The following is a 12,515-nucleotide window of genomic DNA, read 5'->3' on the forward strand; positions in this document are numbered from 1 at the left end:
GTTCAGGGCTTCCTAATGACGATGGAACACTCAAATTGCGTCGAGATTCAATACATCGTCATTCAGCCGATTTGTCTCCAAGGGTCTATTGCTGCCTCGGGCACCTTATGGTCGTTCCCCTGTGGGTCTAGATTTTAGAATCCGACGCATAACTGATAGTTAATTGTAATGTTCAGGGCTTCCTAATTACGATGGAACACTCAAATTGCGTCGAGAATTAATACATCGGCCTCGAGCCGACTTGTCTCCAAGGGTACATTGCTGCCTCGGGCACCATATGGTCCGTCTCCTGTGAGTCTAGATTTTCGAATCCGACGCAAAAATGATAGTTAATTGTAACGTTCAGCGCCTCCTAGTGACGATGGAACACTCAAATTGCGTCGAGGGTCGATACATCGTCCTCCAGCCGACTTGTCTACAAGGGGATATTGCTGCCTCGGGCTCCATGTGGTCCGTCTCCTGTGAGTCTGGATTTTCGAATCCGACGCAAAACTTATAGTTAATTGTAACGTTCAGGGCTTCCTAATGACGATGGAACACTCAAAATGCGTCGAGATTCAATACATCGTCATTCAGCCGATTTGTCTCCAAGGGTCTATTGCTGCCTCGGCCACCTTATGGTCTTTCCCCTGTGAGTCTAGATTTTAGAATCCGACGCATAACTGATAATTAATTGCAATGTTCAGATCCTCCTAATTACGAAGGAACACTCAAATTGCGTCGAGATTCAATAAATCGGCCTCCAGCCGAATTATCTCCAAGGGGACATTGTTGCCTCGGGCACCATATGGTCCGTCTCCTGTGAGTCTAGATTTTCGATTCCGACGCGAAACTTATAGTTAATTGGAACGTTCAGCGCCTCCTAGTGACGATGGAACACTCAAATTGCGTCGAGGGTCAATACATCGTCCTCCAGCCGACTTGTCTACAAGGGGATATTGCTGCCTCGGGCTCCATGTGGTCGTTCTCCTGTGAGTCTAGATTTTCGAATCCGACGCGAAACTGATTGTTAATTGTAACGTTCAGGGCTTCCTAATGACGATGGAACACTCAAAATGCGTCGAGATTCAGTACATCGTCATTCAGCCGATTTGTCTCCAAGGGTCTATTGCTGCCTCGGCCACCTTATGGTCTTTCCCCTGTGAGTCTAGATTTTAGAATCCGACGCATAACTGATAATTAATTGCAATGTTCAGATCCTCCTAATTACGAAGGAACACTCAAATTGCGTCGAGATTCAATAAATCGGCCTCCAGCCGAATTATCTCCAAGGGGACATTGTTGCCTCGGGCACCATATGGTCCGTCTCCTGTGAGTCTAGATTTTCGATTCCGACGCGAAACTTATAGTTAATTGTAACGTTCAGGGCCTCCTAATGACGATGGAACACTCAAATTGCGTCGAGGGTCAATACATCGTCCTCCAGCCGACTTGTCTACAAGGGGATATTGCTGCCTCGGGCTCCATGTGGTCGTTCTCCTGTGAGTCTAGATTTTCGAATCCGACGCGATTCTGATTGTTAATTGTAACGTTCAGGGCTTCCTAATGACGATGGAACACTCAAAATGCGTCGAGATTCAATACATCGTCATTCAGCCGATTTGTCTCCAAGGGTCTATTGCTGCCTCGGCCACCTTATGGTCTTTCCCCTGTGAGTCTAGATTTTAGAATCCGACGCATAACTGATAATTAATTGCAATGTTCAGATCCTCCTAATTACGAAGGAACACTCAAATTGCGTCGAGATTCAATAAATCGGCCTCCAGCCGAATTATCTCCAAGGGGATATTGTTGCCTCGGGCACCATATGGTCCGTCTCCTGTGAGTCTAGATTTTCGAATCCGACGCGGAACTGATTGTTCATTGTAACGTTCAGGGCTTCCTAATGACGATGGAACACTCAAATTGCGTCGAGATTCAATACATCGTCATTCAGCCGATTTGTCTCCAAGGGTCTATTGCTGCCTCGGGCACCTTGTGGTCGTTCCCCTGTGGGTCTAGATTTTAGAATCCGACGCATAACTGATAGTTAATTGTAATGTTCAGGGCTTCCTAATTACGATGGAACACTCAAATTGCGTCGAGAATTAATACATCGGCCTCGAGCCGACTCGTCTCCAACTGTACATTGCTGCCTCGGGCACCATATGGTCCGTCCCCTGTGAGTCTAGATTTTCGAATCCGACGCAAAAATGATAGTTAATTGTAACGTTCAGCGCCTCCTAGTGACGATGGAACACTCAAATTGCGTCGAGGGTCAATACATCGTCCTCTAGCCGACTTGTCTACAAATGTCTGTTGCTGGATCGGGCACCTTGTGGTCGTTCTCCTGAGAGTCTAGATTTTCGAATCCGACGCATAACTGATAGTTAATTGTAAAGTTCAGGGCCTCCTAATGACGATTGAACACTCAAATTGCGTCGAGATTCAATACATCGTCCTCCAGCCAATTTGTCTCCAAGGGGATATCGCTACCTCGGGCACCACATGGTCCGTCTCCGGTGATTCTACATTTTCGAACCCGACGCAAAACTGATAGTTAATTGTAACGTTCAGGGCCTCCTAATGACGATGGAATACTCAAATTGCGTTGAGATTCAATACATCGTCCGCCAGCCGACTTCTCTCCATGGGGATATTGCTGCCTCGGGCACCTTATTGTCGTTCTCCTGTGAGTCTAGATTTTCGAATCCGACGCGGAACTGATTGTTAATTGTAACGTTCAGGGCTTCCTAATGGCGATGGAACACTCAAATTGCGTCGAGATTCAATACATCGTCATTCAGCCGATTTGTCTCCAAGGGTCTATTGCTGCCTCGGGCACCTTATGGTCGTTCCCCTGTGGGTCTAGATTTTAGAATCCGACGCATAACTGATAGTTAATTGTAATGTTCAGGGCTTCCTAATTACGATGGAACACTCAAATTGCGTCCAGAATTAATACATCGGCCTCGAGCCGACTTGTCTCCAAGGGTACATTGCTGCCTGGGGCACCATATGGTCCGTCTCCTGTGAGTCTAGATTTTCGAATCCGACGCAAAAATGATAGTTAATTGTAACGTTCAGCGCCTCCTAGTGACGATGGAACACTCAAATTGCGTCGAGAGTCAATACATCGTCCTCCAGCCGACTTGTCTACAAGGGGATATTGCTGCCTCGGGCTCCATGTGGTCCGTCTCCTGTGAGTCTGGATTTTCGAATCCGACGCGAAACTTATAGTTAATTGTAACGTTCAGGGCCTCCTAATGACGATGGAACACTCAAATTGCGTCGAGATTTAATACATCGGCCTCTAGCCGACTTGTCTCCAAATGTCTGTTGCTGCATCGGGCACCTTGTGGTCGTTCTCCTGAGAGCCTAGATTTTCGAATCCGACGCATAACTGATAGTTAATTGTAAAGTTCAGGGCCTCCTAATGACGACTGAATACTCAAATTGCGTCGAGATTCAATACATCGTCCTCCAGCCAATTTGTCTCCAAGGGGATATCGCTGCCTCGGGCACCACATGGTCCGTCTCCGGCGAATCTACATTTCCGAACCCGACGCAAAACTGATAGTTAATTGTAACGTTCAGGGCCTCCTAATTACGATGGAATACTCAAATTGCGTTGAGATTCAATACATCGTCCGCCAGCCGACTTCTCTCCATGGGGATATTGCTGCCTCGGGCACCTTATGGTCGTTCTCCTGTGAGTCTAGATTTTCGAATCCGACGCGGAACTGATTGTTAATTGTAACGTTCAGGGCTTCGTAATGACGATGGAACACTCAAATTGCGTCGAGATTCAATACATCGTCATTCAGCCGATTTGTCTCCAAGGGTCTATTGCTGCCTCGGGCACCTTATGGTCGTTCCCCTGTGGGTCTAGATTTTAGAATCCGACGCATAACTGATAGTTAATTTTAATGTTCAGGGCTTCCTAATTACGATGGAACACTCAAATTGCGTCGAGATTCAATACATCGGCCTCGAGCCGACTCGTCTCCAACTGTACTTTGCTGCCTCGGGCACCAAATGGTCCGTCTCCTGTGAGTCTAGATTTTCGAATCCGACGCAAAAATGATAGTTAATTGTAACGTTCAGCGCCTCCTAGTGACGATGGAACACTCAAATTGCGTCGAGGGTCAATACATCGTCCTCCAGCCGACTTGTCTACAAGGGGATATTGCTGCCTCGAGCTCCATGTGGTCCGTCTCCTGTGAGTCTGGATTTTCGAATCCGACGCGAAACGTATAGTTAATTGTAACGTTCAGGGCCTCCTAATGACGATGGAACACTCAAATTGCGTCGAGATTTAATACATCGGCCTCTAGCCGACTTGTCTCCAAATGTCTGTTGCTGCATCGGGCAACTTGTGGTCGTTCTACTGAGAGCCTAGATTTTCGAATCCGACGCATAACTGATAGTTAATTGTAAAGTTCAGGGCCTCCTAATGACGACTGAACACTCAAATTGCGTCGAGATTCAATACATCGTCCTCCAGCCAATTTGTCTCCATGGGGATATCGCTGCCTCGGGCACCACATGGTCCGTCTCCGGTGAATCTACATTTCCGAACCCGACGCAAAACTGATAGTTAATTGTAACGTTCAGGGCCTCCTAATTACGATGGAATACGCAAATTGCGTTGAGATTCAATACATCGTCCGCCAGCCGACTTCTCTCCATGGGGATATTGCTGCCTCGGGCACCTTATGGTCGTTCTCCTGTGAGTCTAGATTTTCGAATCCGACGCGGAACTGATTGTTAATTGTAACGTTCAGGGCTTCGTAATGACGATGGAGCACTCAAATTGCGTCGAGATTCAATACATCGTCATTCAGCCGATTTGTCTCCAAGGGTCTATTGCTGCCTCGGTCACCTTATGGTCGTTCCCCTGTGGGTCTAGATTTTAGAATCCGACGCATAACTGATAGTTAATTTTAAAGTTCAGGGCTTCCTAATTACGATGGAACACTCAAATTGCGTCGAGATTCAATACATCGGCCTCGAGCAGACTCGTCTCCAACTGTACATTGCTGCCTCGGGCACCATATGGAACGTCTCCTGTGAGTCTAGATTTTCGAATCCGACGCAAAAATGATAGTTAATTGTAACGTTCAGCGCCTCCTAGTGACGATGGAACACTCAAATTGCGTCGAGGGTCAATACATCGTCCTCCAGCCGACTTGTCTGCAAGGGGATATTGCTGCCACGAGCTCCATGTGGTCCGTCTCCTGTGAGTCTGGATTTTCGAATCCGACGCGAAACTTATAGTTAATTGTAACGTTCACGGCCTCCTAATGACGATGGAACACTCAAATTGCGTCGAGATTTAATACATCGGCCTCTAGCCGACTTGTCTCCAAATGTCTGTTGCTGCATCGGGCACCTTGTGGTCGTTCTCCTGAGAGCCTAGATTTTCGAATCCGACGCATAACTGATAGTTAATTGTAAAGTTCAGGGCCTCCTAATGACGACTGAACACTCAAATTGCGTCGAGATACAATACATCGTCCTCCAGCCAATTTGTCTCCAAGGGGATATCGCTACCTCGGGCACCACATGGTCCGTCTCCGGTGAATCTACATTTCCGAACCCGACGCAAAACTGATAGTTAATTGTAACGTGCAGGGCCTCCTAATTACTATGGAATACTCAAATTGCGTTGAGATTCAATACATCGTCCGCCAGCCGACTTCTCTCCATGGGGATATTGCTGCCTCGGGCACCTTATGGTCGTTCTCCTGTGTGTCTAGATTTTCGAATCCGACGCGGAACTGATTGTTAATTGTAACGTTCAGGGCCTCCTAATGACGATGGAACACTCAAATTGCATCGAGGTTCAATACATCGGCCTCCAGCCGACTTGTCTCCAAATGTCCATTGCTGCCTCGGGCACCTTGTCGTCGTTTTAATGTGAGTCTAGATTTTCGAATTCGACGCATAACTGATAGTTAATTGTAACGTTCAGGGCTTCCTATTGCCGATGGAACACTCAAAATGCGTCGTGATTCAATACATCGTCATTCAGCCGATGTGTCTCCAAGGGTCTATTGCTGCCTCGGGCACCTTATGGTCTTTCCCCTGTGAGTCTAGATTTTCGAATCCGACGCATAACTGATAGCTAATTGTAAAGTTCAGGGCCTCCTAATGACGATTGAACACTCAAATTGCGTCGATATTCAATGCATCGTCCTCGAGCCGACTTGTCTCCAAGGGTACATTGCTGCCTCGGCACCATATGGTCCGTCTCCTGTGAGTCAAGATTTTCGAATCCGAAGCAAAACTGATAGTTAATTGTAACGTTCAGGGCCTCCTAATGACGATGGAACACTCGAATTGCGTCGAGATTCAATACATCGTCCTCTAGCCGACTTCTCTCCATGGGGATATTGCTGCCTCGGGCACCTTGTCGTCGTTCTCTTGTGAGTCTAGATTTTCGAATTTGAAGCGAAACTGATTGTTAATTGTAACGTTCAGGGCTTCCTAATGACGATGGAACACTCAAAATGCGTCGAGATTCAATACATCGTCATTCAGCCGATTTGTCTCCAAGGGTCTATTGCTGCCTCGGGCACCTTATGGTCTTTCCCCTGTGAGTCTAGATTTTAGAATCCGACGCATAACTGATAGTTAATTGTAATGTTCAGGGCCTCCTAAATACGATGGAACACTCAAATTGCGTCGAGATTCAATAAATCGGCCTCCAGCCGAATTGCCTCCAAGGGGACATTGTTGCCTCGGGCACCATATTGTCCGTCTCCTGTGAGTCTAGAATTTCGATTCCGACGCGAAACTTATAGTTAATTGTAACGTTCAGGGCCTCCTAATGACGATAGAACACTCAAAATGCGTCGAGGTTCAATACATCGTCCTCCAGCCGACTTGTCTCCAAGGGGTACTGCTGCCTCGGGCACCATATGGTCCGTCTCCTGTGAGTCTAGATTTTCGAATCCGACGCAAAAATGATAGTTAATTGTAACGTTCAGCGCCTCTTAGTGACGATGGAACACTCAAATTGCGTCGAGAGTCAATACATCGTCCTCCAGCCGACTTGTCTACAAGGGGATACTGCTGCCTCGGGCTCCATGTGGTCCGTCTCCTGTGAGTCTGGATTTTCGAATCCGACGCGAAACTTATAGTTAATTGTAACGTTCAGGGCCTCCTAATGACGATGGAACACTCACGTCGAGATTCAATACATCGGCCTCCGGCCGACTTGTCTCCAAATGTCTGTTGCTGCCTCGGGCACCTTGTCGTCGTTCTCCTGTGAGTCTAGATTTTCGAATCCGACGCATAACTGATAGTTAATTGTAAAGTTCAGGGCCACCTAATGACGACTGAACACTCAAATTGCGTCGAGATTCAATACATCGTCCTCCAGCAACTTGTCTCCAAGGGGATATCGCTGACGCGGGCACCACATGGTCCGTCTCCGGTGATTCTACATTTTCGAACCCGACGAAAACTGATAGTTAATTGTAACGTTCAGGGCCTCCTAATGACGATGGAATACTCAAATGGCGTCGAGATTCATTGCATCGTCCTCCAGCCGACTTCTCTCCATGGGGATATTGCTGCCTCTGGCACCTTATGGTCGTTCTCCTGTGAGTCTAGGTTTTCGAATACGACGCGGAACTGATTGTTAATTATAACGTTGAGGGCATCCTAATGACGATGGAACACTCAAATTGCGTCGAGATTCAATACATCGTCATTCAGCCGATTTGTCTCCAAGGCTCTATTGCTGCCTCGGGCACCATATGGTCGTTCAACTGTGAGCCTAGATTATTGAATCCGACGCATAACTGATAGTTAATTGTAATGTTCTGGGCTTCCTAATTACGATGGAACACTCAAATTGCGTCGAGATTCAATACTTCGGCCTCGAGCCGACTTGTCTCCAAGGGTACATTGCTGCCTCGGGCACCATATGGTCCGTCTCCTGTGAGTCTAGATTTTCGAATCCGACGCATAACTGATAATTAATTGCAACGTTCAGCGCCTCCTAATGACGATGGAACACTCAAATTGGGTCGAGATTCAATACATCGGCCTCCAGCCGACTTGTCTGCTAATGTCTATTGCTGCCTCGGGCACCTTGTGGTCGTTCTCCTGTGAGTCTAGATTTTCGAATCCGACGCATAGCTGATAGTTAATTGTAAAGTTCAGGGCCTCCTAATGACGATTGAACACTCAAATTGCGTCGATATTCAATGCATCGTCCTCCAGCCGATTTGTCCCCAAGGGGATATCGCTGCCCCGGGCACCACATGGTCCGTCTCCGGTGATTCCACATTTCCGAACCCGACGCAAAACTGATAGTTAATTGTAACGTTCAGCGCCTCCTAATGACGATGGGGCACTCAAATTGCGTCGAGATTCAATACATCGTCCATCAGCCGACTTGTCTCCAAGGTTCTATTGCTGCCTCGGGCCCCTTATGCTCGTTTTCCAGTGAGTCTCCATTTTCGAATCCGACGCAAAACTAATAGTTAATTGCAACGTTCAGCGCCTCCTAATGACGATGGGGCACTCAAATTGCGTCGAGATTCAAAACATCGTCCTCCAGCCGACTTGTCTACAAGGGGATATTGCTGCTTCGGGCTCCAGGTGGTCCGTCTCGTGTGAGTCTAGATTTTCGAATCCGACTTGATACTGATAGTTAATTGTAACGTTCAGGGCCTCCTAAAGACGATGAAACACCGAAATTGCGTCGAGATTCAATACATCGGACTCCAGCCGACTTGTCTCCAAGGCTCTATTGCTGCCTCGGGCACCTTATTGTCTTTCTCCTGTGAGTCTAAATTTTCGAATCCGACGCATAACTGATAATTAATTGCAACGTTCAGCGCCTCCTAATGACGATGGAACACTGAAATTGGGTCGAGATTCAATACATCGGCCTCCAGCCGACTTGTCTCCTAATGTCTATTGCTGCCTCGGGCACCTTGTGGTCGTTCTCCTGTGAGTCTAGATTTTCGAATCCGACGCATAACTGATAGTTAATTGTAAAGTTCAGGGCCTCCTAATGACGATTGAACGCTCAAATTACGTCGATATTCAATGCATCGTCCTCCAGCCGACTTGTCCCCAAGGGGATATCGCTGCCCCGGGCACCACATGGTCCGTCTCCGGTGATTCCACATTTCCGAACCCGACGCAAAACTGATAGTTAATTGTAACGTTCAGGGCCTCCTAATGACGATGGAATACTCAAATTGCGTCGAGATTCAATACATCGTCATTCAGCTGATTTGTCTCCATGGGTCTATTGCTGCCTCGGGCACCTCATGGTCGTTTCCCTGTGAGTCTAGATTTTAGAATCCGACGCATAACTGATAGCTAATTGTAATGTTCAGGGCTTCCTAATTTCGATGGAACACTCAAATTGCGTCGAGAATCAATACATCGGCCTCGAGCCGACTTGTCTCCAAGGGTACATTGCTGCCTCGGCACCATATGGTCCGTCTCCTGTGAGTCAAGATTTTCGAATCCGAAGCAAAACTGATTGTTAATTGTAACGTTCAGGGCCTCCTAATGACGATGGAACACTCGAATTGCGTCGAGATTCAATACATCGTCCTCTAGCCGACGTCTCTCCATGGGGATATTGCTGCCTCGGGCACCTTGTCGTCGTTCTCTTGTGAGTCTAGATTTTCGAATCCGAAGCGAAACTGATTGTTAATTGTAACGTTCAGGGCTTCCTAATGACGATGGAACACTCAAAATGCGTCGAGATTCAATACATCGTCATTCAGCCGATTTGTCTCCATGGGTCTATTGCTGCCTCGGGCACCTTATGGTCTTTCCCCTGTGAGTCTAGATTTTAGAATCCGACGCATAACTGATAGTTAATTGTAATGTTCAGGGCCTCCTAAATACGATGGATCACTCAAATTGCGTCGAGATTCAATAAATCGGCCTCCAGCCGAATTGCCTCCAAGGGGACATTGTTGCCTCGGGCACCATATTGTCCGTCTCCTGTGAGTCTAGATTTTCGATTCCGACGCGAAACTTATAGTTAATTGTAACGTTCAGGGCCTCCTAATGACGATGGAACACTCAAATTGCGTCGAGGTTCAATACATCGTCCTCCAGCCGACTTGTCTCCAAGGGGTACTGCTGCCTCGGGCACCATATGGTCCGTATCCTGTGAGTCTAGATTTTCGAATCCGACGCAAAAATGATAGTTAATTGTAACGTTCAGCGCCTCTTAGTGACGATGGAACACTCAAATTGCGTCGAGAGTCAATACATCGTCCTCCAGCCGAAATATCTACAAGGGGATATTGCTGCCTCGGGCCCCATGTGGTCCGTCTCCTGTGAGTCTAGATTTTCGAATCCGACGCGAAACTGATAGTTAATTGTAACGTTCCGGGCCTCCTAATGACGATGGAACACTCAAATTGCGTCGAGATTCAATACATCGTACTCCAGCCGACCTGTCTCCAAGGGGTATATGGTCGTTCTCCTGTGTGTCTAGATTTTCGAATCCGACGCATAACTGATAATTATTTGCAAGGTTCAGCGCCTCCTAATGACGATGGAACACCCAAATTGGGTCGAGATTCAATACATCGGCCTCCAGCCGACTTGTCTCCTAATGTCTATTGCTGCCTCGGGCACCTTGTGGTCGTTCTCCTGTGAGTCTAGATTTTCGAATCCGACGCATAACTGATAGTTAATTGTAAAGTTCAGCTCCTCCTAATGACGATTGAACACTCAAATTGCGTCGATATTCACTGCATCGTCCTCCAGCCGACTTGTCCCCAAGGGGATATCGCTGCCCCGGGCACCACATGGTCCGTCTCCGGTGATTCCACATTTCCCAACCCGACGACAAACTGATAGTTAATTGCAACGTTCAGGGCCTCCTAATGACGATGGAATACTCAAATTGCGTCGAGATTCAATACATCGTCATTCAGCTGATTTGTCTCCATGGGTCTATTGCTGCCTCGGGCACCTCATGGTCGTTTCCCTGTGAGTCTAGATTTTAGAATCCGACGCATAACTGATAGCTAATTGTAATGTTCAGGGCTTCCTAATTTCGATGGAACACTCAAATTGCGTCGAGAATCAATACATCGGCCTCGAGCCGACTTGTCTCCAAGGGTACATTGCTGCCTCGGCACCATATGGTCCGTCTCCTGTGAGTCAAGATTTTCGAATCCGAAGCAAAACTGATAGTTAATTGTAACGTTCAGGGCCTCCTAATGACGATGAAACACTCGAATTGCGTCGAGATTCAATACATCGTCCTCTAGCCGACTTCTCTCCATGGGGATATTGCTGCCTCGGGCACCTTGTCGTCGTTCTCTTGTGAGTCTAGATTTTCGAATCCGAAGCGAAACTGATTGTTAATTGTAACGTTCAGGGCTTCCTAATGACGATGGAACACTCAAAATGCGTCGAGATTCAATACATCGTCATTCAGCCGATTTGTCTCCAAGGGTCTATTGCTGCCTCGGGCACCTTATGGTCTTTCCCCTGTGAGTCTAGATTTTAGAATCCGACGCATAACTGATAGTTAATTGTAATGTTCAGGGCCTTCTAAATACGATGGAACACTCAAATTGCGTCGAGATTCAATAAATCGGCCTCCAGCCGAATTGCCTCCAAGGGGACATTGTTGCCTCGGGCACCATATTGTCCGTCTCCTGTGAGTCTAGATTTTCCATTCCGACGCGAAACTTATAGTTAATTGTAACGTTCAGGGCCTCCTAATGACGATGGAACACTCAAATTGCGTCGAGGTTCAATATATCGTCCTCCAGCCGACTTGTCTCCAAGGGGTACTGCTGCCTCGGGCACCATATGGTCCGTCTCCTGTGAGTCTAGATTTTCGAATCCGACGCAAAAATGATAGTTAATTGTAACGTTCAGCGCCTCTTAGTGACGATGGAACACTCAAATTGCGTCGAGAGTCAATACATCGTCCTCCAGCCGACTTGTCTACAAGGGGATATTGCTGCCTCGGGCTCCATGTGGTCCGTCTCCTGTGAGTCTGGATTTTCGAATCCGACGCGAAACTTATAGTTAATTGTAACGTTCAGGGCCTCCTAATGAGGATGGAACACTCACGTCGAGATTCAATACATCGGCCTCCGGCCGACTTGTCTCCAAATGTCTGTTGCTGCCTCGGGCACCTTGTCGTCGTTCTCCTGTGAGTCAAGATTTTCGAATCCGACGCATAACTGATAGTTAATTGTAAAGTTCAGGGCCACCTAATGACGACTGAACACTCAAATTGCGTCGAGATTCAATACATCGTCCTCCAGCAACTTGTCTCCAAGGGGATATCGCTGACGCGGGCACCACATGGTCCGTCTCCGGTGATTCTACAATTTCGAACCCGACGAAAACTGATAGTTAATTGTAACGTTCAGGGCCTCCTAATGACGATGGAATACTCAAATGGCGTCGAGATTCATTGCATCGTCCTCCAGCCGACTTCTCTCCATGGGGATATTGCTGCCTCGGGCACCTTATGGTCGTTCTCCTGTGAGTCTAGGTTTTCGAATCCG

This window comes from Schistocerca serialis, unplaced genomic scaffold, assembly GCF_023864345.2.
Source record: "Schistocerca serialis cubense isolate TAMUIC-IGC-003099 unplaced genomic scaffold, iqSchSeri2.2 HiC_scaffold_1362, whole genome shotgun sequence".
NCBI lineage: Eukaryota > Metazoa > Arthropoda > Insecta > Orthoptera > Acrididae > Schistocerca > Schistocerca serialis.